Source organism: Maniola jurtina, chromosome 22, assembly GCF_905333055.1.
Source record: "Maniola jurtina chromosome 22, ilManJurt1.1, whole genome shotgun sequence".
NCBI classification, from domain to species: Eukaryota; Metazoa; Arthropoda; class Insecta; order Lepidoptera; family Nymphalidae; genus Maniola; species Maniola jurtina.
The window spans coordinates 10,244,220-10,269,703 of record NC_060050.1 but is presented as its reverse complement, the minus strand read 5'-3'; the positions used below and the strand labels follow the sequence as shown (position 1 = coordinate 10,269,703).

General features: G+C 36.7%; 1 protein-coding gene and 1 long non-coding RNA gene across 2 annotated transcripts in view; one reads left to right on the top strand and one right to left on the bottom strand.

Moving 5' to 3' along the window:
• Positions 1-2,624: 2,624 nt before the first annotated feature.
• The window catches only part of LOC123876959 (inverted formin-2), a 97,382-nt gene continuing 74,522 nt past the window's right edge, over positions 2,625-25,484 (top strand). The window contains exons 1-2 of the mRNA XM_045923414.1: positions 2,625-2,736; positions 18,174-18,337. The gene's annotated coding sequence lies outside the window, so the exon portion shown is untranslated. The remainder of the gene's footprint in view (positions 2,737-18,173; positions 18,338-25,484) is intronic.
• On the bottom strand, positions 8,625-25,003 carry LOC123876982. Its single transcript, XR_006798467.1, has 3 exons — positions 24,993-25,003; positions 23,179-23,184; positions 8,625-8,774 (listed from the first exon to the last, which is right to left on the bottom strand). It is a non-coding gene; the product is annotated as an uncharacterized LOC123876982 (long non-coding RNA).

Here is a 25,484-nt window from a genome sequence, read left to right as displayed (position 1 = left end):
AAGGTTTTCCACTTCAATGTTGCCAGGAAAAACATTCTCCCCGTTTTATTGGAGCCTGTAGGTCTTCAATTCCCCGCCTACGACGTGGCATTGACCCACGGCACCTATCTACGCAACGTCGTTTGCCCTTTAGCGTTAGACAGATGTTTTATTTGTACAATACATTGCAAACTTTTCAAAATACAGAGTTTTTATTTTCGCATTTTTAGGGTTCCGTACCTCATTCATTCCGTACCTCCGTACCAAAGGAAAAACGGAACCCTTATAGGTTCACTTTTTTGTCTGTCAACTTAGACTCTTTAGCGGTAGGGACTTTTGATCTATTAAGTTGGCAACTCTGTGTAAGTTATTCTCCGCACACACTAGCGGTGCTTTTGTTGGTAAGTTGGTACGATTAGTCACGCGAAAACGCATCGGAATTCCTTTATGTCCCCGTTTCCGCACTTTGTTTGCGTCTCAACTGCACCTGGTCTCCACGGGCATGCCTAATAAGGTGTTTAATTATACAACTGGTTTACCTTTAATTTGTAGTGCCGCCAAGAGATTTAGCGTTTCGGTACGATCATATGATGCTGTGCAGAAACCGATAAGTGGTAGGTTATAGAGAAAGGTTGAATAAAACTGCCATATCCCTTCAAACTTAGCCTGCTTCCATCTTAGATTAAAGGCTTATAAATACGATGGCTAGGAAAAGTGCTAACTACACAATAGATGAATTTTTGGATTTTAAAGAATAGGTTAAATATTGAATTGTACTTTGTATGTACTAATTTTGCAAGCCTGATTATGTAAAGTGAAACATTTCTACTGGACAATACATAATAACATCTCATTGTAAAAAATGTTTCTGCAAATAAAGAATCTTGAATCTTGACTAGATTCAAGATTCTTTATTGACTGCATCAACATTTAGGTACCACCAAGTAGATTCGCGGTCAAGGGCTGAATTTTTTTCTCTCTCCTCTGGCTTTACAAAGATTAGCCAATGTCAAGTTTGTAGTTATTTACAAGTTAGGGAAATTATTAGTGCTTTTCAACTGTACAACTTTTGCTACTTAATTTATTTTTAAAATGGCTGTTTACACACACTCGGATAGACGGACTTTTAAAACCTAGGACTAAGAAAAAACTAAGAAGTAACGAAAAACTTTGGCTCTACCCCTACGTAGCTTTCTTTTTTAGAAACATTAGTTTTGGAAATTCCCACGTTTTTTGAGAAAACTTAAAAAATATTGTTTTGCACATAACGACTTTTCAGTTAGCCCTAAAAAGCTTAGCTAAACAAACTACTACCTGTCAGGGGCTGTTCTGATGCTTGGCAGGTTTTGGTCAGTGGGAGATTTCAACCTGCCCGGCTAGCATGGGCAGTAGATAAAAATTATATCCCCGAGTATATCCACTGATTTCTATGACATCAGTGGATATGATCGGGTGATATAATTTTTATCTACTGCCCATGCTAGCCGGGCTGGCTAGATACCACCCTACCGGCAAAGCCGCGCCATCAAGCGATTTAGCGTTCCGGTACGATGCCGTGTAGAAACCAAAGGGTATGGGTTTAATGAAACTTCCGTGCCGCGTCCAGGTTAGCCCACTACTATCTTAAACAGCAACATCACTTACCACCAGGTGAGATTTCAGTCAAGGGATAACTTGTATTTGAATAAAAAAAAGAGACAGTGACCGTGAAAATGGTGGAACATTAAGATTGCTCTTCAAATCTTCACGCATTCAATTACTTTTTATTGCGCCCAAGAGAATAACCTAGGCATTCAGACCACGCCTTTGAGCTAAAGTTTACACTTGACACCACTGATATACAATATCTTAAGATACGCAGTTCCTTAATTAATGGTTTATTATATTTGTGTCGAGAGCGAATTAGTTGTCGTACTATTAAATTAACTATGTACTATTGTCCCACATAAATTAATTAATTTCTTGTATATTAAAAGAAATAGATTACAAATTGTTTTGTGCTTAGGATAAGGGACTTGGCACTATTAATATTTTACAGAATCATCAAAGACCAGAAGATCTTCATTAGAGTATCTTAGAATATCTTCGTTTTCAAATCAAATCATTTATCATCTTCAACATGATCAACCAAACCAGCCCATTACTGAGCACGGGTCTCTTCTTAGAATAAGAAGGGTTTGGGACCTAAACATTGACATTTGATTGACAGACTTCGCACACCTTTGAGAACAATATGGAGAACTCTCAGGCATGCAGATTTCCTCACGATGTTTTCCTTCACCGTTAAATCAAATGATAGTTAATTGCTTAAAAGTTAAAATGCACACAAACAGAGTGAATAGGCATCTTCTAGGTAAACGCGTTCCATCTTAGGTCTCATTATCACTTTCCATCAGGTGTGATTGTGGTGAAGCGCTTGCCTATAATGAATAAATAAAAACTTCAAAAAGTTAGAGGTAATGTAATGTGTCCTAAATTGTAAGTAGTCCCATTAGTTTACCGGCTTTCAAACTTCAGATTTGCTTCAGTTACTGCAACATTATGAAAGTTTACTTTGCTTATGTTATGTAGAAACGGTTTATCTTGAGTATTGTGTATATCAACGTCTCAAGACCAATATTTTGTCGTTCGCAGTGAAAGTCGAAGGACGCGCGCCAGTCTGCCACCGACGCTTTAGTAGCACGCTTGTGTCGTGTTTCGAATCAAATCGCGCGCGCGTTCGAAACTTTGACGTCTGTCACTCAAGTGCTGATTTAAGTATGTTACTCTTTTGTTTTTAATATTATGTAAGCTTTGACCGGAAGTTAACGGTCGGTTAAATAATTAAAATAGTGTTTTTGAACGACCGTTGCTAATTTTCGCCCCCTTTTACAGGTTTATGATTTTGTTGTGTGCATAAATTATTTTTTGTTTTGAGGCCTCACCTTGACTAAAACGTTAAAGTGTTAGATGTTTAGAAGTTAAGAAATTGTTATGTTACGCAAGTTTTTATGAATTCATAATCTTTTTACAGTTGAAAGTGAGAAAAACTTCTGCTCTATCGTAGTAATGGATTTTTTTTACTCTATGACTGAAAGCTCATTTTCTTTTTTTTAATTTGAAATTAACGGTCGTAGATGGTAACGGTTGATTTTAATTTAAAAATAATGGAACGCCTTGCGGCTTATTAAAAAAAAACAAAGTCGGTAATATGTAGAGCAGACGTTCTTATAAACCATGGTTTTAATTATTACAAGCTTTTGTCTTGTTTTGTAATCTGAAAAAGCTATGGGTACAACTTCTTTCCATAGCTTCTAAGTTTCTAAGAAATTAAAAGCTCTGTTTTTTAAATTTTATAATGGGTAGAGACAAACTTTGAATTATTTTTTTCAAACATTTTTATCAAAGCTCTACTTAATTTGTTTTTGAATTTTTCTAATAGTTGGGAAAAGTTTTTCTAAATTATCTTTTAAATTTCTGTGTCTATGACGCATTATAAGTGATGAATTTATAATGAATTAAAAAAATGCTAACTTTCAAACCTTGAACATAATATACAATTAAAACAAAAGTCATATTTGAATTTTGTCAGAAATAATTAATTAGTTACTTAGGTACTTTGTTCATTCGACCTCCAGAATTATAAATAATTATTATTTTTGATAAGAATATTTCCACACATTTTTTTCAGCTATAAATATTTCTTGTGTACGTGAGAAAATGATAGTAAAATGACGTTTCAATATTATAAATAATATTATCAACTGATAAAAATGATGTTTTGGGCGTTAACACGACGATGACACTACAATGATTAATTTATGATTACTAAGTAATCGAGTGATTAGAAGTCATACCTACTGTATACTTAAATAAAGATCTGAACTTGGATCTTAAATACTTATTTTATTTTGTGTCCTATGTTGTTATTTTGCTAACATAGATGCTAAAAGATCAAACTCCACTCAATTTTGATCATAGACACGGGAATATTATGACATTTTTTATTTTTTTAAAGGGTCTTACACGACTGTTTAAAAAAAGGAGTGTAATGTTTTCGTGGTTCATGTCTCTACCTATATGTATTTATGTGTCAGATTTGTATGTAGGTGCCTACATATCGTTAGAATCCCCTCATCCCTGGTGACATTTTTTGAAAAAAAAAAAAAATATAGGTAGCAGCTGTATAGTGCCATTTTCAAATGTGATTTTTTTTAACTTTTTAGCCCCTTTTTTGGCAGGCCAGTTCTGTTTTTAATTACCACTTATTTCGAAACAAAAGTTGTGTACCTACAAGTAGATGGAATGGCATTGATTCTGAATGGCAGTGTTTCTCTAAACTAAATTATATCTGCTACATTTTTTTATATTATATAACATAAGAAAAGCTTATATAATATAAATATAAAATAGGCCGGAAAATGAATTTTATGTTAAAGACTCTTAATTTTAGTGCTATGCCTAGGTAACGACTGGCGCCTAAATTCAAGACGTGTCACAGTTCTAAATTAAATTAAGTTTGTCTGTCCCTTTCTTATTAGGTAGGTGTACATTGGTAAGAAAAAGATGCGAATAGTCTAAAATTTAGTTGCGATCAGTACCATTATATACATAAAACTTAATTAACGTACCTACCTACCTATGTAAACAGTTAGTGTTTTATGAAAATTTATATAGGAAACCCGATAAAAATTACCTATATTCAGTCTGTATGGTGTAAATTGACTGATATCAGTAGATGGCGGAGTTTATTTGAAACTGATAACAACGTAATGGATTTTTGAGATAAACTCAAGATATGGCAAGGTTGTTGATAACAGATAACTAGAACAGCTGTATTTTATATATATAAATATATTTTTTAAAGAATATCAGCCATGCTAATCATGACTAATACTCCCCTTTCCCCTACAATTAAGCGTAAAGCTTGTGCCAGGAGTGGGTACGACAATAGTGCAAGTTGCAATGGGTGGGATTTGAACTGCCGACCTTTTGGAATTCAGTCCGCTCCTCAACCGTTGAGCTATTGAGGCTATTATTAGCGAAAACAGTTAATTTCCAATAATACCTAGTTTTTGGGGGAGGGTCTTAAGGACATGAATGCCCAAGTGTAAATAGCTCAATGCACGCAATGCAAAGCCTATGAAAATGCCACCGTAAAAATTTCAACTCTTTATCTATTACGCTTTATGAGATAGATACAGCTCACTGGTAGACAGACGGACAGCGGAGGCTTAGTATAATAATAATAAAGACCAGGCTGAATTCGTTGTGGTCTCTTCTCAGTCCTGGGCGCGTTTGGAACCCTCGTTGCTTTAGTTTTAAGTTTACGTATTTAATTATCACCTCTATATCATCTTACAAATCTAACAATTCTGACTATCAAAAGGTACAATAGTAGATAAGTACCTATTTGATTTTGAGTTTGAATTTGAGTTTAGGGTCCCGTTGGAAACCTTCGCCCTAATTTGCACGAGCGTTAAAAAAGCGTTGACGTGTGAACAGATACTTGGGAATGCATTTGTTCTATTTGAACGCTTTTTTGACGGCCGTTAAATAAGCTCTCGTGCGAATGAGGCCTTCGGGTACGAAACCCTAAGCCCTAAACGACGTTAAAAAAGCTCTCGTGCGAATTAGCCCTAAAACAGAAAATAATTTTAAATATTGGCGAGTAGTTCCACCGAAACCAGTAGTTACTTTAACACATGCCTACATGACCGCGCGTGGGATTGATCCGGTTTTGTCTGACAACTCACTTGTAACTGTCAATGTCAGCTTTTGCTTTTTATCATACCCGTCCCACGTGTGAACTTGTATGTTGCAGGCTCCATCAAACTAGTGCAAGATATCTTACAAGTAGGTACATGGTAGGTACAAGTTAAAGAATTTAAATACTTTCAAAGTTTAGTAAACGGCAGAAATCCTTTTTAAATAAAAAAATAACACCCTTAACAAGTCAAAAAGAACAAAATCAATAATTAATAGAATATAATAGATTTTCATTCAACTTTTACGAGTGGTTTTGAATCGTCAAATTAATTTACCACATTAATTATTTTCTATTTCCTTCCGTTTAACCAATTTTGACCCTCGCTAAGTAGGTACAAAAACAACTTACATCTCGTTGACGGAAATAGGCTACTTTTAGTACCGGTAAATCAAGAAACTTCCACGGAATTTCTAAAAAACCTAAATTCACCTAGATGAATCGTGTTGTGGACATCGTCTATTTGGTAAAGGTTACTTTATACCTCGGAAAACAAAGGATTTTCAAAATACACTCGAATCAAGTACCAAAACAACCTCAACTCATAAGAACTGACTTTATTCCATAGCTATACAACGCATGATAAACTTTAACTTTAATTCTAAAGCACTAACTTATTGAAAACATAATAAACATATTAAGAAATTCCAATCTTTTCTGCTTCAAATCAATAACAACCACTTTTCTTGCCGCCATTCTCTATCTCTCCCCAATTGTCTTTTCTTTTTTTTAAATTCAACTCTAGGCAAAGGCAATGTCGCTAACATACCTAAATTGTCAAATTATTTATACGTAAAAAAATTGGCTTTTAAGTGCGTGCGTGCGAAGCTGCTACCAAAAGCTACTATGACACAAAAATACAAGTTCAAGATCAAATAAAATATAAAATGAAAGCGAAACTCGTTCAGTAGCTATTTAAGAGAAATCTCGGGTCAAAACATTTTATATATAAGCCGCTGAGGCCAGGTGCGACCAGGTCACAGGGACAGATGCATTCGCGACACCGTTTAGGGACCAATCTAGAAGCTTATCGTTTTTAGGGTTCCGTACCTCGAAAGGGAAAACGGAATCCCTATAGCATCATTTTGTTGTCTGTCTGTCCGTCTGTTCGTCTGTCTGTCTGTCGTGTCTGTCAAGAAAACCTATAGGGTACTTCTCGTTGACCTAGACTCATGAAATTTACCAGGTAGGTAGGTCTTATAGCACAAATAAAGGAAAAAATCCGAAAACCGTGAATTTGTGGTTGCATCACAAAAAAAAATTAAAATGCGTAAATGTGTGTTTCAAAGTAAAACAGATATTAATTTATTTTTATGCATAATAGTTTTTGATTTATTGTGCAAAATGTTGGAAAACATACCCGAGTACGAAACCCTCGGTACGCGAGTCTGGCCACTCTCACTTGGCCAGTTTATTTTAAAGTTCCAAAATTTAAAACAGAAAGTTAAAAAAATTGATAACCTAGAGAAACGCGAAGCATAGCTCTCACCATCACCCGCTGAGTGACTGAGCTTTCTTATGAGGCCCATAGTTAGATGCATTGTTCGAAGACTTTGATCTTCAAGCGCTGAGGAATTTTGGACGAGAAAACATAACGAAGCTTTGATTCGACGGCCAGAAGGACGGACAGCGGAGGTACTTAGTAATAAGTTGGCATCCTTTGGGTAAAATTTTAACTACAATTTTTTTTATATTATACTCCCTAAAAAGAGCACCCTTTTGAAGTTTTTATTTATGGTCCTCCTAATTTACAAGGAATCAAAAGCTTAGTTTGCTATAATCCGCTGATAAAACATGAATCTGTATGGCACAACATGCAGTATGCGTCATACACCACTCGCCCTCCCACTGTTAAGTATGCAGGAAAAGCCAGCCACCAAGCAAGCCCCACGCAACACCACACAAATCCACCTCGACCTACGTGTCGCACCGACACCGTAGCATCCTCAGGAGATGATGATCTTACGATGCACAATCGCAAAGTATCCTATCTTTTTTTAGCGGATTATAGCCAATTAAGCTTTTGATTCCATATAGGTATATCATGGACTTCCGCAAAGTAACGCCTGCTTCTATACAATGCCCTCCTAATGACGTATAAAAGGAAAAGCTGACTGACTGACTGACTGATCTATCAACGCTCTCAAACTACTGAATGGATCGGGCTAAAATTTGGCATGCAAATATTTATTTTCACGCAGGTATCCTCTAAGAAAGGTTTTTTAAAAATTCAACCCTTAAGTAAGGGGGTAAAATACGGGTTTAAAATTTGTGTAGTAGGTACTCGCAGACGAAGTCGCAGTCATAAGCTAGTTTTCGATAAATCAGAACTTATTCACGTTAACTATAGGATGGTGTCATTCAATCTTATCGCATTGGGATCTCGATTGGTCCCAATAGCCCTTTATGAATAATTCAGTAGATATCTGTGATATTCGGTTAGGTACTCAAATGTATAAACTAGGTTTGTGGGTCTACCGATTCTCTTGAGATTTGGGTTAATATGGGACCATTTTCGATGTATATTGGTCGTTAATGGCTGATTTATAAACCGTAATACATAAAACATTATTTGAATAGCCAGACATTATACAGATGAGTAGCGTCCTACGCAGCTTAAAAGTTTTTTCTGCCATAAAGTTCTGGCAATGACAGCTTTATTCCTACTACTATCTAGCCTATAGGCTAGTAAGTAAAATTATTCTAAGTTCTACTTATGATTCATTACTAAAACTAAGTTACAGTTCAATACCTGCCCTCAGCTTATTTCTGATACGTACTTAGAGTTCATTATGTTTTGTGACCTTAGAAATGGCTAAAAAGGCTTGATAACTCAATGGCATGAGAAAAACTTTAACTTTCACACCATTATCAACTCATCGTTGTCTTAATAAGCATGAATCTCCTCTCAGAACTAGAAGGTTTTGGTTAAAGCCCACGCTGGCCATGTGCTTATTGGCAGACTATACACCCCTTTGAGAAAATTATGGAAAACTCTCAGGCATGTAAGTTTCCTCACGATGTTTTCCTTCACCGTTAAAGCAAGTACCTAATACGTAATGCTTAAAACGAATATAACTCTGATAAGTTAGAGGTGCGTGTCCGGATTCGAACCCAGGGCACCCGGAATAGGAGGCCTCAGACCGACGTCTTTACCAAAAGGCTACTTATCAATTTGGGTCATTTAGTACCACAAAAATAAGATTGTAGTCCCTTGTGAAAAATTTGTTAACCCCCGGCCCAAAAAGAGGGGTGTTATAAGTTTGACGTGTGTATCTGTGTATGTGGCATCGTAGCTCCTAAACTAATGAACCGATTTTAATTTAGGTTTTTTTTTTGTTTGAAAGGTGGTTGATCGAGAGTGTTCTTAGCTATAATCCAAAAAAATCGGTTCAGCCTTTTGAAAGTTATCAGCTCTTTTCTAGTTACTGTAACCTTCACTTGTCGCGGGTGTTATAAATTTTTAATTTACACTTGTTTAATTAATGAACCTCGATAGCTCCACGGTTGAGGAGCTAACTGAATTCCGAAAGGTCGATGGTTCTAACCCCACCCGTTGCACTATTGTCGTACCCACTTCTGGCACAAGCTTTACGCTTAATTGGAGGGGAAAAGGGAGTATTAGTCATGATAAGCATGGCTAATATTTAAAAAAAAAAAGCAAATAACAGCACAATCCCTTGTTAAAATTCCAGTGGGGTATGGAGCTAATGTTTAGTAAAGACGGATGTCGGTAGCCACTGACTGCCACCGACGGAAGGTGTCCGCGTTTCGCTACGTGCCATAAATATAGCTGGGTCACATTCTAAGGGCCATCGCTTCCTCGTCCCAACTCCGAAATAGATCAAACGGGCAAACCGAATATTAATTTTCATCAAAATTAAGTGGGCCATCTTAATAATATTTGGACGTATTCTCTGAAAAACGTTGCAATCCACAATCATATCAAAATTCAGATATTATGAACGAAATGATTACACCTGGGCATACAGTAAAATGACAAGTTGCATCGGAAAAGAAATATCTTTATTATATCTTGAATATTAATAAAATTGTGGTTTAGAACTTTTTCAGAAAATACCTACATCTATTTAGATTTAGACCTACTTATTGAAATTTCAAATGACATTTCTGAACTAGGCTTTGCTGGCAAAAACAAACTGACGTGCAATAAAGTTCGGTCATTTCATAAAATGGATTTTCGGAAACATTGTAGATTCCTCCTAAATACTTCTTTAGTGTTAACTTTAACTATAAAAGAAAGGATTTAATGTGAATGCGTCACAGCCCAGCGCCGCCCAGAAGTAAAATATGTCAAAGAATCAGTTTTAAAGATGGCCAACTGGATCAGTTTTGTTCTAATGAGACATAACTTTAGAAGTAACCACGGGTTTAGTCGTTTAGGATCAAGTCACTCGATTACTTTATCGTCATCATTATTATTAACCGATAGACTCCACAGCTGGACATAGGTGTCTCGTAGGGATTTCCACACGCGCCTTGCGCCGCCTGAATCCAGCGTCGCTCGTGCTCTTCACACCTAGGGAGGCTCTTCTATCGCAGCGCCTTATGATGCGAGCTCACCATTTTAGATGGGAACCCAAGGTCTATCGTACTTTTGAACTATGTGCCCTGACCATTAGCCAGTTCAGCTTCGTGATCAAATCAGAAATGAGAGACTCGTAGGAGAACCAAAGAAACCGACATAGAAGTATACATATTATATGTAGTTAGTAATAGTATAGTTAGTAAAATAGTTGCGAAATAGTTCAAAAATACTATACCTCATCAGACTTTTCAGTAACCAATTTCTGGATTTTTAGCCGACTGCGGCAAAGCCAAAAGGAAGGGTTGTGATTTTAGCAGTCTATATAAGTATGTATGTTTGTATCCAGATTCTGTGTGTTCCACTGTCGTGCCTAAACTACTGGGCCGATTTTGATGTATGAGGTGTCAATTGATTCGTTGTAAAGGTTCGGGTGACATAGGTTATATTTTATACGAAAAAAAATTGACCTAACGGGTGTTACATCTAAAAAAGCGGAGGTCTCAAATTTTTTTTTTTACTATTTATTGTACCGAGTGGGATGTCAAATTAAAGAGGAGAAAATGAGCTCATGTATGTAAAGGCACAATAACATTAAAATATACCAAGTGACAGAAAAACAATTTAACTCTAATATTTCAGCGTTTATTTAAGATGGTCGCAGTCGGGTTTTAGTTTTCATCTTTTTCGATAGCGACTTTTCTCACTTTTACAAAAAAATCGACACAAAATATTTTGCTATTTTGAGGTGACCGAACTTTATGCTCGCTTGTTTAAAACAACATTATCCAACGATGTTAAAACAAAGAAGTTTTGCCTTACGCGGTCGTAAAAAGGTGTTAGCTTTTTAATATTATAAGTACTTACATGATACTTACCTACTATTTCTGTTTAGTAGTTTTACTTGATCGGGCTATAAAATATTATACTTTATCTCAAACGTGTTTTCTTATAAAGGCAATTTTTCTTGATGTTGCGAAGATAAAGAATTGTTATGTTGAAAAGAAAAGAAGCTTGAAAAAACACCTTTGAAGAAATCGAACTTCAAAGTTGTCCCGTATTTTTTGGTAATTTTAATCTTATCTTGTTTTATTTTGTTATATTAATCTCATTTTAGTTATGAATGTCACAAAACGAAAAGACGTGACCTACACTCTTTATCTTTAAAAAAAATATGAAAAAATCGGTAAATATTTGTTTGTTTTGTACAATATATTTTTTGCAATTGCAGTATTTTTTCAATTAAAGTATTTTTTCCCCGAAAAACAGTATAAACCCTGACAGTACTTAAGTTATTGACATATACTTAAGGAGAAATAAAAAATCAGATTTTTTAATACTATTTTTAACAGTAGTTTCACGTCCTTTCGTTTGAGCACTTTATAACTGGACATTAATGAGCTTAATATGCACAATTTTTATGAGCTCAAAGAATTTTTTGACTTAAAATTGAGTAGATAATATTATTATGGACTTTGAGTGATGGTAACTTGTAATGATTCATGTATGTACGTAATTTGCACGCCATTTCCATGGCAAATGTGGTGATACCAATATAAAATTGTAATTACTATTTAACCCGCATTTAAGCAAATAAAATGTTTTGATTTTTTTTTTTTTTGATTTGACACATTGTAGACATAATATGCATGAGGGGTAAAATTTCCAAAAACAAAAGGGTTTTTGGAAATTTTACCTACCCCCTACAACGTTTTACCCCTAATGTGGTATTTAGTAACTGTCGTTAGAGCTATTGAATTGTGAACTTCAAGTGAAACCGCATCGAACAATAAGTTATCCTGACTAAGGTCGGAACCTCGCATTAGTCACAGTACATTTTGACTCACGGTCGACTCGTGCCTTATAAGACGCACACATGTTTTAATCCATTATCATCCTTATACTATATAATTTAAAGTTAATTTCGCATTATTTCAGGAGTGCACTTGGCAGTAATCGTTTTACATTTTGGCTGTTGAATTTTTAATTAACTGTCTATTATTTTTAAACGTAACCACATCGCGAAAAAATCATCATTAATAGATAAATTATTTAGTTTTACTTTGAAATAATAATTATTAGCGGCCGAAATTAAAATTTTGAGTTATCCAACGCCCTTGCAGCATCCGTTTTCCCATCCAATTATAATATGGGTACCTTCAAGTCAAGAGTGAATTAAAGCATCTAGGTAAGCACGCTCCATCTTACGCGCATCATCACTTGACACCAGGTCTGACTGCAGCCAAGCGCTAGTCCAACAGGTTCGGAGTATTGGCTGTGACAGACGGACAGACAAATACTTCTATACAGATAGAGACACGGTGATCCTAAAAGGGTTCTGTTTTTAACCCCCGACCCAAAAAGAGGGGTGTTATAAGTTTGACGTGTGTATCTGTGTATCTGTGTGTCTGTGTATCTGTGTATCTGTCTGTGGCATCGTAGCGCCTAAACGAATGAACCGATTTTAATTTACTTTTTTTTGTTTGAAAGGTGGCTTGATCGAGAGTGTCCTTAGCTATAATCCAAAAAAATTGGTTCAGCCGTTTAAAAGTTATCAGCTCTTTTCTAGTTTTCTTGTAGAAAAGAAGGTTAGATAACCGTTAGGTTCATAATATTATCATGTCAATTGACAAATGTCAAGCTGTCAAGATGGACGTTGCCTAGATAAATAATTATTTGTTTGAAAATGATGTTTTGGAAAACTCAGATACTTTGGATCGTAAGCGCGGAATAGCTATAACCCAAGAAAATCGGTTCAGCCGTTTGAAAGTTATCAGGTCTTTTCTAGTTACTGTAACCTTCACTTGTCGGGGGTGTTATAAATTTTTAATTTACACTTGTTTTAGGAGTAAGTTGAGGAGCAGGAATTGAACCCAGGCCTGTCTTAGTGTAAATGTCCAAGACGGGAATCACCTTCCCGCGATATCTGTCAACCAATAAAAAAACAATCAAAATCCCCCTCACGTTCGACACTTGAAACGCATCCGTTCAAATACAATTATTTTACAGTTGACAAACTAATCTGTAATCAATTTTAAATCTTACTACTCTAAACTTAAAGACCTTACTGAATTTCAGTAGCTGCAGCATTCAATTTGTCACCTAACACTGCGATTAAGAATTTTCAGAACAACTGCATTCAATAATAAAATCTATTGTTGAAATTTTAAGGTTTATTTTTATGTAAATAATTCGATGCCATAATAGTTCGTCTACATTGGATCAGGAAACGTTATGGAAAAAAGCTTCGTAATATTATATTTATTTATACTTTGGTACCTACTTTAATATCTTGGCGGAATTTTTAGGCAAGAGTCAATTAATGTTGGCGCCTAGTGCCCTATTCAGGCATTTTTGAGGTATCTGGGCATCCAAATAAACACAAAGTGAACTGTTTTTCCATCATAAATTTAAATATAAAGTTAAAAAAAACGGCCAAGTGCGAGTCAGACTCGCGCACCAAGGGTTCTGTAGGTACCTACTACAGTCGTATTTTTTCGACATTTTGCACGATAAGTAAATCGAAAACTATTATCCATAAAAATAAATGAAAATCCGTTTTTATAGAATGTGCAGTCAAAGAAATTTCATATTATGATACAACACTTGGTATATTAATCTTACTTTGAAAGTTGAAAATACTTCATGAACACATTTTAATTTTGTTTTTTTGCGATGTGGCCACATAATTCACGGTTTTCGGATTTTTCCCTTTACGTGTGCTATAAGACCTACCTGTGTTGTGTGTTGTTTAAGAGCCTCGATAGCTCAACGGTCGAGGAGCGGACTGAATTCCGAAAGGTCGGTGGTTCAAACCCCACCCGTTGCACTATTGTCGTACCCACTCCTGGCACAAGCTTTACGCTTAATTGGAGGGGAAAGGGGAGTATTCGTCATGATTAGCATGGCTAATATTCTTTAAAAAAAACATTCAGCTTTTATAAAATAACGACGGTCTGGTCCTCACGGGCTCTTAGTCCGTAAATATGTAAAGCTACTTACCTATTAGCTTTTCAAACTTTCGCATTAGAAATGCTACCACGCAATTACTAAGGTGTACCTACCTAAGCATGGGCTCTACAAATATTTGACATGGCTAATGCCCATTGATAGGCCACGACGGAGCAAAGGTTAACGAGACGAAGCCTTAAATCGCAAATTGTCAGTTATTTACCTGCATTGGGAATCTCTTTGGAACAAGTAGGCTTTCTAGTATAAATATTTAACATGAAACTAGGTACTAGGTAGGGACTATTATATGAGTTCTGTGTGTGATTTTCTAACTTAAATTGCTCAAATCAGGGTTAAAAAATATAATTGTTTTTTTAGGGTTCCGTACCTCAAAAGCTAAAACGGTACCCTTATAGGATCACTTTGTTGTCTGTATGTCGTGTCTGCCAAGAAACCTATAGGATATTTCCCGGTGACCTAGAATCATGTTTGGCAGGTAGGCATATCTAAGGCACCGTAAATTTGTGGTTACATCACATAGAAAATTAAAATGTGTTCATGAACAAAAATGTATTTAGTATTTTCATCTTTCAAAGTAAGATTAATATACCAAGTGGGGTAGCATAGGTATATGAAAGGGCTTTTTACTTGTACATTCTAAAACAGAATTTTATTTATATAGTTATAGTTTTTATACATAATAGTTTTTGATTTATCGTGCGTAATGTCGAAAAAACTCGACTGTAGTACGAAACCCTCGATGCGCGAGTTTGATTCGCGCTTGGCCGGTTTTTTGACTAAAGAAATCATTCGTTGAGCCAATATTGTTCAAAGAAAGTACTATTATTATCACCAATAGGTACTAGGTAAACGTTAGGATCTCGGAAACCTGCGCTGGGCGTGGGCGTGGGCGCAAGGCCGCGCGTGGGATGCGCAGGCGCTTGCCGAGCGGGAACTCGTCTAGCTCGTTTCATTTTTGTGTGAATTTATCGGAATATTTGCCTGAGGTGCCTACCTGTATTTCGAAATTTGGTAGACTTGTGAATGGTGTAAATTGTAATTAAACAGCGTAGGCTCAGTATATTTGCTATTTACCTGAATTTGCCTCTACTCTCTACCCATAATCTAAAATCTCTCTTATCGGTCGACCTATACTACTGAGTTAGCCCGGTACTAGAGTGAACTAGAGTGAGGGAACTTTCGGTTTGATCCTGAATCGATGAAATGTCAAATAGGAGGCTATGTTGACGTAAAACCATGGAAAAATAGGGCTACTCTAGGACTATCTGCGTCAAATGTAGGTACTAACATTTATCGCCTGCCAGTGAAAATTTTGTTAGAAGTTTCCTGTCAGTTTTGGTGTGTCAGTATGGCAGTTTTTCATTAAACCCATACTCCTTTGGTTTCTACACAGCATCGTACCAGAACGCTTATTTGCTTGGTGGCACGGCTTTCGCCGGTAGGGTGGTAACTAGCCACGGCCGAAGCTTCCCACCAGACCAGATCAGAGAAATTATAAAGTTCCAAACCCCTGCCGGGAATCAAACCCGGAACCTCCCATTAATAAGACCACAGCGCTTACCACTACGCCAGGGCGGCCGTCAAAATGTCCAAAGAAGTTTTACTTGAAAAATTTCCAATTTCCAAGCTAACCTAGTTTAGGGCATAATCAGTAAAAGTGAAAATCGCCCAAACACCGAAAGTGAGATAAAATAAACACACGCGGACCTACCAGCTACCTGTAGTGATTAGCATATCGAAGGTCGTCGTTTCACTACTTAACGCCCTTTGAGACTTTCGATAAAAATTAAATCCAAAAAAAAAGGTCAAGTGCGAGTCAGACTCGCGCACTGATGGTTCCGTACTCGGGCAATTTTTCTAACATTTTGCTCGATAAATCAAAAACTATTAATACATAAAAATAAATAAAAATCTGTTTTAGGATGTACAAGGAAAGCCCTTTCATATGATACCCCACTTGGTATAGTTATCTTATTTTGAAAATTGAAACACATTTTAATTTTTTTTAAATGATGTGACCACAAATTCGCGGTTTTCAGATTTATTCCTGTACTTGTGCTATAAGACCTACCTACCTGCCAAATTTCATGATTCTAGGTCAACGGGAAGTACCCTATAGGTTTCTTGACAGACAGACAGACAACAAAGTGATCCTATAAGGGTTCCGTTTTTCTTTTTGAGGTACGGAACCCTAAAAACCGGTCAAAAAAAGTCGGACTCGCACACGAAGGGTTCCGCTTCATCGTATACGAGAAATACTAACACTTTTTTGTGACGTCACCGGAATTCAAAGTTTTGGGATTTTTCCTTTTTCTGGTGCTTTATGATATTGCTACCTGCCCCCTGATTGTGTACGAAAAACGTATTCATGGTTATCGTTATCGTCAAGAAATTCTGCCCTTTGATGGCTGTGAAAAAAGCTAAACAGCGAATGAACCAATCAAAGGGCAGAATTTCTTGATTCCGTTGAGGTGAGGTCCTTATAGGTTTTGATTCCCCTGACGGGTCGTGACAGACAGACAGACAATGAAGTGATCCAATAAGATCCTATAAATCTAAAAACATTTAAAACAAACTAGTATATAATCTTAATGAACCGCCACATATCTCATCGAGAGTTCCTCAGTTAAAAATACCCGCTTTGTAGAGCCGCGGTATTTATAGAAAGTTGATAACGTTTATGGGTATCGGTCTTCTTTGCTATACTGTTTATGGTAAGGGAAAAACATCGTTGGAGAAGAGATTATTTAATTATATACCAGAGGTCCATTTAGGTGTAAGGTTAGAATCTAACCTTACACCTAAATGGATACCCATATAATTATTATTATTAGACGATGCCCGCGCCACGTTGTTCGCGTAAATTAAGGTTTTTTACAAGTGTAAATTAAAAATTTATAACACCCCCGACAAGTGAAGGTTACAGTAACTAGAAAAGAGCTGATAACTTTCAAACTGCTGAACCGATTTTCTTGGATTATAGCTAAGAACATTCTCGATCAAGCCACCTTTAAACAAAAAAAACTAAATTAAAATTGGTTCATTAGTTTAGCAGTTACGATGCCACAGACAGATACACACGTCAAGCTTATAACACCACTCTTTTTGGGTCGGGGGTTAAAAATCCCGTGGGGTCTCTATCTTTACCGGAATAAAAAATATCCTATGACCGTCTCCAGGATGCAAGCTATCTTTGTATCAAATGGACATCCTCGTGGATTTTTTTTAAATCCCTTGGAACTCTTTGATTTTCCGGGACAATAAATGCCTGTCCGTCCCGGCATGTGAGCTATCTCTGTACCAAAATTCGTCAAATTCACTTACACACAGACACACTTTCACATTTATGATATTGTTAAGTATAGTATGGATTATTATTATTATGGGCTTATTTCGTTTATCCTCCCTAAAACAGCCACCCTAGGTCACCTAGGTGTATAGGCGAGCGGGGGGCTAGTTATAACAATTTTCAGTAATACTCTTAAAATATGAATATTTTTGTTACTATGAAAAATTAATTGCTTAAACATAATAGTATTATATCTGATTACTAAATTCAAGTAATATTTTATAATTTAAAAAAAAATTATATACCCTAATTCTTTTATGTAGAGCACTGCAAGTTACCTAATGACGGACTACGTAATCTTTATGTGACTTGGTAAATTAATTTTTTCGTGAATATATTTTAAATTATTTTGTAAAGTAACCACAAATTCACGATTTTCAATTTTTTTCCTCAGACACGACAGACAGAAGGATAGACAGACAGACAACATATTGATAATAAATAAGAGTTCCTTTTTTCTTTATAAGGTACGGAACCCTAAAAATTAACTTAGATGCTTTTTCTAAATAATTGTACTTTACTGTTAATTAATAATTATAATAATATAAGTTTATGTAAATAAAACAATTTGTTTGTTTCAGGTTCTACGAAACAACTTAAATTCAGTAACTGTGCGCTTTAACTATAATTACAATGTGAAGTTATTTCGAAAAATATTGAAAAAATAATTGTGTGTGCTGTGATGTGACAATGGTGGACTAACTCTGTGCTGTTCTGTGCTGTGTTTTGTTGGATTTCGCTATCGGTAAGTTATAGAATTATTTTTTACCGTTTTTAGGTTTCCGTATCTCCCTTCTAAAAGAACATATTTATAGTAGTATATTATTTAAATTTTAACATGTTTTTATGTATTTATTTATTTATTTATATATTTATGTATTTATTTATCCTAATATTATATATAAATGTATACTTGCACCACCTACCTCTAATATCTATAGCTATATCCTTTGGACCATTTTGGTTGCCTGGAAGAGATCGCTAGGTAGCGATAAGGCCGCCAAATTGTACCTATATTTTGTTGAGCTTTTTATGTGTTTTTCTGTACTATTTTTGTGGTGTACAATAAAAGTATATTCATTCATTCATTCATTCAACATTCTCTTCGTAGTCTGTCTGTCAAGACACGTCAAGGGAATCAAAGTCTATATAGGTATATCTAATAGAGATAAGAGAGCACAGGTAAACGGAATAATCCGAAAACCGTCTATTTGTGCTTACACCACAAAAAAGTGTTGTACATGACTTCGAGTCCGGCTCGCTTTTGGGTTTTGACCGATTTTTTTTAACATAGGCTACTTTTTATCCCGGAAAATGAAAGAGTTCCCACGAATTTTCAAAAATCCAAATCCACACGGGTGAATTCGCGGACATCAGCTACCAGATACATAAAGACATTGTCTACCCCTGTCACTTTTTTGATAGGTAAGTACTAAGTACAATAACACTGACCTAGTGCGGATGGTACTCAATACTCATATTTCACACATAGACAGACACACACTCGATATTTATACCAGTAACTAAAGAATACCAAGTGGCTATCTATCGGCGAATCGAACTTGCGGTCGATTGATAGAAATTACACAATTGCACTCACTTAGCGCTCGTTGACCAATTTTCTAGACGCTTAATTGATAAGCGATAGCGATTATCTTTTTTTTTAATCAAACACCACCAAGATATAGGTCATCAGGATCTGTTTTCTTATCATAACACTAAGCCATAATCTTAATATTAGCGCTACAGTCTGGTTTTAATTATTTCCTCTGTTTTTGAATCCGATCCGATGGCTTTAGCATTTTGGTACCCAATTCGATTTATCCAGTGCAATTTCGGTCTACCTATAGAGTTCCGTGAAACAGGCTGTGATGTTATGATCTTTTTAACCCCCGATCCAAAAAGAGGGGTGTTATAAGTTTGACGTGTGTATCTGTGTATCTGTCTGTGGCGTCGTAGCTCCTAAGCTAATGAACCGATTTTAAATTAGTTTTTTTTTTGTTTAAAAGGTGGCTTGATTGAGAGCGTTAAGCTATAATCTAAGAAAATCGGTTCAGCCGTTTGAATGTTATCAGCTCATCAGTCGGGTGGTTATAAATATTTAATTTACAATTGTAAGATGTAAAACTAACTTAAAACAAGACAAAGCTAAACGAATACATTTAGGTTAGAATTTTCATTTACTTACCATTCAGCAAAATTCCTTAAGGACGTATTTGCACACTTGTATAGATTTTCGGTACGCTTTGTGGCTAAAATATACTAAGTAAATTGGAACTACAGATTGCTAAAAATAGATTGGTCCTTTATCTCCAGAGATCGAGTAATTTTTTGATAAAATCATTAATTTTGATACTATAAGAACGATTTTCCTTCACCTCTTCCACGCAGAATTAACGATTTAGGGTCAAGTTTAGGTACATTTTTCTCAGTTTACGTACGGATTTTATTCTTCTAATAAATATTTTCCGTTAGCACATAATGTGCACCTCAAAATATAGGATTATTATATTAATAATAGTATAAAAATAAATAAAAACATCGTGTATAAATTTTTCACGTATTTTGCTTCAACCGCAAACCTTAATACAGTGCACTAAGGGTTATTTTGATATTGGGCAGGCAATGGTATGATTTCAAAATTATATCAGTCAGCGGCCAGCCGCCTTCGTGGGTGGTCTCTGCGTCGGTTGCTATAATTTTTTGATGTGGAAAAGATCGCTGTACGAACACAAAATAGTTCGACAAAACCCTAACTGATATTTATAGGTACTTATTCCGTGATTGTGCTGATATTTTGGCAAGGTAAGATAATAATGATAATATTATGTACCTATTATCACATTTTATCGTTAGCTGGATTTTTTTCTTGAGCATGATAGTGATCTGATAGTGAACTTCGAAGGCTGCGACAGGAACTTGAAGACTAGAAGAACTAGATGTGTCCAGTTTGGGCTCGTTTTCTTAGTCATGACGAGATCTTACCTCCGGATTTGTGGAGTGACCTGATGGTATACCTCGAAAGTCACTATTGGAACTCGGAGACGAATAGAGCTAGGTGTTTCGAGTTTGGGCTCATTTTCTTAGTCATGATGAGATCTTACCTCCGGATTTGTGGAGTGACCTGATGGTATACCTCGGAAGTCACTATTGGAACTCGGAGACGAATAGAGCTAGGTGTTTCGAGTTTGGGCTCATTTTCTTAGTCATGATAAGATCTTACCTCCGGATTTGTGGAGTGACCTGATGGTATACCTCGGAAGTCACTATTGGAACTCGGAGACGAATAGAGCTAGGTGTTTCGAGTTTGGGCTCATTTTCTTAGTCATGATGAGATCTTACCTCCGGATTTGTGGAGTGACCTGATGGTATACCTCGGAAGTCACTATTGGAACTCGGAGACGAATAGAGCTAGGTGTTTCGAGTTTGGGCTCATTTTCTTAGTAATGATGAGATCTTACCTCCGGATTTGTGGAGTGACCTGATAGTATACCTCGGAAGCCACTATTGGAACTCGGAGACGAATAGAGCTAGGTTTTGTCGAGTTTGGGCTCATTTTCTTAGTCATGATGAGATCTTACCTCCGGATTTGTGGAGTGACCTGATGGTGTACCTCGGAAGCCACTATTGGAACTCGGAGACGAATAGAGCTAGGTGTTTCGAGTTTGGGCTCAATTTCTTAGTCATGATGAGATCTTACCTCCGGATTTGTGGAGTGACCCGATGGTATACCTCGGAAGTCACTATTGGAACTCGGAGACGAATAGAGCTAGGTGTTTCGAGTTTGGGCTCATTTTCTTAGTCATGATGAGATCTTACCTCCGGATTTGTGGAGTGACCTGATGGTATACCTCGGAAGTCACTATTGGAACTCGGAGACGAATAGAGCTAGGTGTTTCGAGTTTGGGCTCATTTTCTTAGTCATGATGAGATCTTACCTCCGGATTTGTGGAGTGACCTGATGGTATACCTCGGAAGTCACTATTGGAACTCGGAGACGAATAGAGCTAGGTGTTTCGAGTTTGGGCTCATTTTCTTAGTCATGATGAGATCTTACCTCCGGATTTGTGAAGTGACCTGATGGTATACCTCGGAAGTCACTATTGGAACTCGGAGACGAATAGAGCTAGCTGTTTCGAGTTCGGGCTCATTTTCTTAGTCATGATGAGATCTTACCTCCAGATTTGTGGAGTGACCTGATGGTATACCTCGGAAGTCACTATTGGAACTCGGAGACGAATAGAGCTAGGTGTTTCGAGTTTGGGCTCATTTTCTTAGTCATGATGAGATCTTACCTCCGGATTTGTGGAGTGACCTGATAGTATACCTCGGAAGCCACTATTGGAACTCGGAGACGAATAGAGCTAGGTTTTTAGAGTTTGAGCTCATTTTCTTAGTCATGATGAAATCTTACCTCCGGATTTGTGGAGTGACCTGATGGTATACCTCGGAGGTCACTATTGGAACTCGGAGACGAATAGAGCTAGGTGTTTCGAGTTTGGGCTCATTTTCTTAGTCATGATGAGATGTTACCTCCGGATTCGTGAAGTGACCTGATGGTATACCTCGGATGTCACTATTGGAACTCGGAGACGAATAAAGCTAGCTGTTTCGAGTTCGGGCTCATTTTCTTAGTCATGATGAGATCTTACCTCCGGATTTGTGGAGTGACCTGATGGTATACCTCGGAAGTCACTATTGGAAAGCTCAAACTCATAACATCTAACTCTACTCGACTCGAAAGTCCAATAGTGGCTTTTGAAGTATACCTTCAGAGCACTCCAACAAGTTTCAAGGTATAATCTCGTCATAACTAACAAAACGAGCCCAAACTCGAAACACCTAGCTCTATTCGTCTCCGAGTTCCAATAGTGACTTCCGAGGTATACCATCAGGTCACTCCACAAATCCGGAGGTAAGATCTCATCATGACTAAGAAAATGAGCTCAAACTCGAAACACCTAGCTCTATTCGTCTCCGAGTTCCAATAGTGACTTCCGAGGTATACCATCAGGTCACTCCACAAATCCGGAGGTAAGATCTCATCATGACTAAGAAAATGAGCCCAAACTCGAAACACCTAGCTCTATTCGTCTCTGAGTTCCAGTAGTAGGTTCCAAAGTATGCAATTTCATCAAGTCGGGAGGTAATGTAATGCTATCCTTCTCAGATTATTTTAGTCATAGTAGAAGCTCATAATTTCATAAGCATGGAAATGTTGTTCATTGCCAAGAAGTCATGGTGAAATATTTCATCATCAGACCCTTAGTCTGTAGGCACTGTTCTACTTACTGTATTATTGTCAAGATACATATTTAAAAAAAAAAACTGTTAAAAAAAAAATAGATGACCAAATATAAAATAAAATAAAAATATGAAAGTATCAAAATCAAGTCGATTCACTCATTTTGACGCAGCTGTGTGCGTGTGGGCAGTGTACTTATGTAGTAGTGCAATTTTGATACCTATTCATTTTGCAAAGACGTCCTTAAATATACTTGTTGTGGATGATGTTATGCAACACAAAGGAAGCTAAAAAATATTATTCTCGCCATTTCCTTTACCTTGGAACACAGTAAAGTAAACAATTTACTTAACGGTGAAGAAACAAGCTGTCACACACAAATTGAGTTATTGCTCACTGTTGGTGTTTTGCTTTATTTACATCCACACACATACTGTATAAACAGTAAGTATGATTATTTCCCATGTGTATGAACCTATCGCCAGCCTGAGCACACTTTCTGAGGGTATCCTATCAGAATGAGAATGGTATGCCAATAGTCTACCACGCTGGTCAAGTTCGGATTGGCAGACTTCACACACCTTTGAAACATTATGGAGAACTCTCAGGCATGTAGGTTTCCTCACGATATTTCCCTTCACCGGTAAAGCAAAAACGCTCATCACTCCGAAAAGTTAAAGCTGGTGCGTGCCCGGGATCGCACCCCCGACCTTTGATTAGGAGGCGGACGTTTGAACGTTTTAACCACTAGGCTAACACAACTTTTGTTATTAGTAGGTATAGATTAATAGTTAAGGCCACACGTGCGAAGCGGCGACAAATCAGCTAAACGGCTAACACTAAATCAATTCAGCAGTCAATCTCGCCGATCTAAGATAAGTGATCTGTACGTCGGCACTCGGTGGAAGCCAGGCGCCGGGCTAAGGTCACGTTCGGCTAGCAATGACCCGTTTCGCCATATAAGTGCGCTTGCGAAAACCCACCTTATAACATTCCCGCGAACATCTGTTCGCGAAGGTTACCGCGCCCGCCGCACTGCCTACTGATGATTAGGCTTTATGTTATTTTTATGTTTTTTTCCGTTAAAAACATACAAAGACAAGTAGACTATGTGTCCATGTGTTATGTATGTATGTCTCGGGTTTGATTCCTGGCATTTGGTACTTTATATTTTATTAATTGTCTCTGGTCTGGTATGGTGGAAGGCTTCGGCCGTGGCTGGTTACCACCCTACCGGCAAAGCCGTGCCGCCAAGAGCTTCGCGTTCTGGTATGATGCCGTATAGAAACCAATCAGGTTTAATGAAATTGCCATACGCCTTCATAGTTTCCGTGATAGACTGCATCATCACTTACCATCAGGTACTTACACTTACACGATCTCATCGCAGTCAAGGGCTAACTTGTATGAGAATAATAAAAAAAACGATGTGTAGCTTAGATACTAAATTAGGTATACTCCTTCCAGGTTAGCCCGCTTCCATCTGAGACTACATTCATCACTTACCACCATGTGAGATTGCAGTCAAGAGCTAACTTGAATCTAAATTAAAAAAATCGCCCAATGTAGTTAGATATAGAAGTCAAGAAATAGGCAAAAGCTAAACAACATTTCAAAGTACAGTATTATGTTTTCCTTTACAATATATTTTAAGGTCAATCAGTACGTATAATATTATATAGTCCGCGTATTGAGGCCAAGGGCCTGTTACTCAAAGTTTGCTCAGAACCATATGGCATCACTTTTATCAGAACTTGAGTTCAGGGTCACTCCATACTTATTTAAGAGAATTCAAACTTTTGTCAGCCAAAAAACGTGGTAGGTATTTCCGGACCTCGTACAGAACTGGGCACAGGCCTAATTAATAATTATGTATTTATTATTAATGTACCAATAACTAAATACTACAGTGAAAAAATGTGCGCAAAGTACAACTTACTCGTATCTCTTATGGAGAGATTTTTCCGATTTATTTTAATAAATAATTAATAATATGAATTGGGAAGAAATATTTTTTTAAATCATTTTTGTACTTCTAGGTTTTTCAGAACTTTATCTAGAGTTTGGCCAAAGTCAAATAAGTAATGATTTACCTACAGTTTAGTTCGGCTGTTACTCTTTCGCAAATGATGATTTTTATGAGTCAAAAAAAAACATTAATTAAAAATATGGTTATATTAAGCGTTTAAGCCAACGTAGTATGGGACGCCCTCCAGCACGATGGACCGATGATATTAAGCGGCTGGCGGGAAGTGGCTGGATGAGGAAGGCTGATGACCGGGTGTGGTGGCGCTCTTTAGGGAAGGCCTATGTCCAGCAGTGGACGTCCACAGGCTGATGATGATGATGGTTATATTATGGCATTATTTAATATTCTTACTAGTTGTCTTATCAACTGTGTATGATTGATGTACGTAACAAAGTTAGTTAGTTTTCCTTTTCTGTACAATATGAATAAAACGACAAATTCTGTGAACTTGGATTATATTTTTAGCCGCAATGAGCTGGCGGGATGCAATTGTTGATTCACTTAACATTCCTCGGGCTCCGTTGAATGCACTTAATTTATTTATTAGTATTTTAGACCCAATTCAATTATTTAATAGTGTCCTATATAAAAAACATTGTTTTTATTCACTTAAACTTT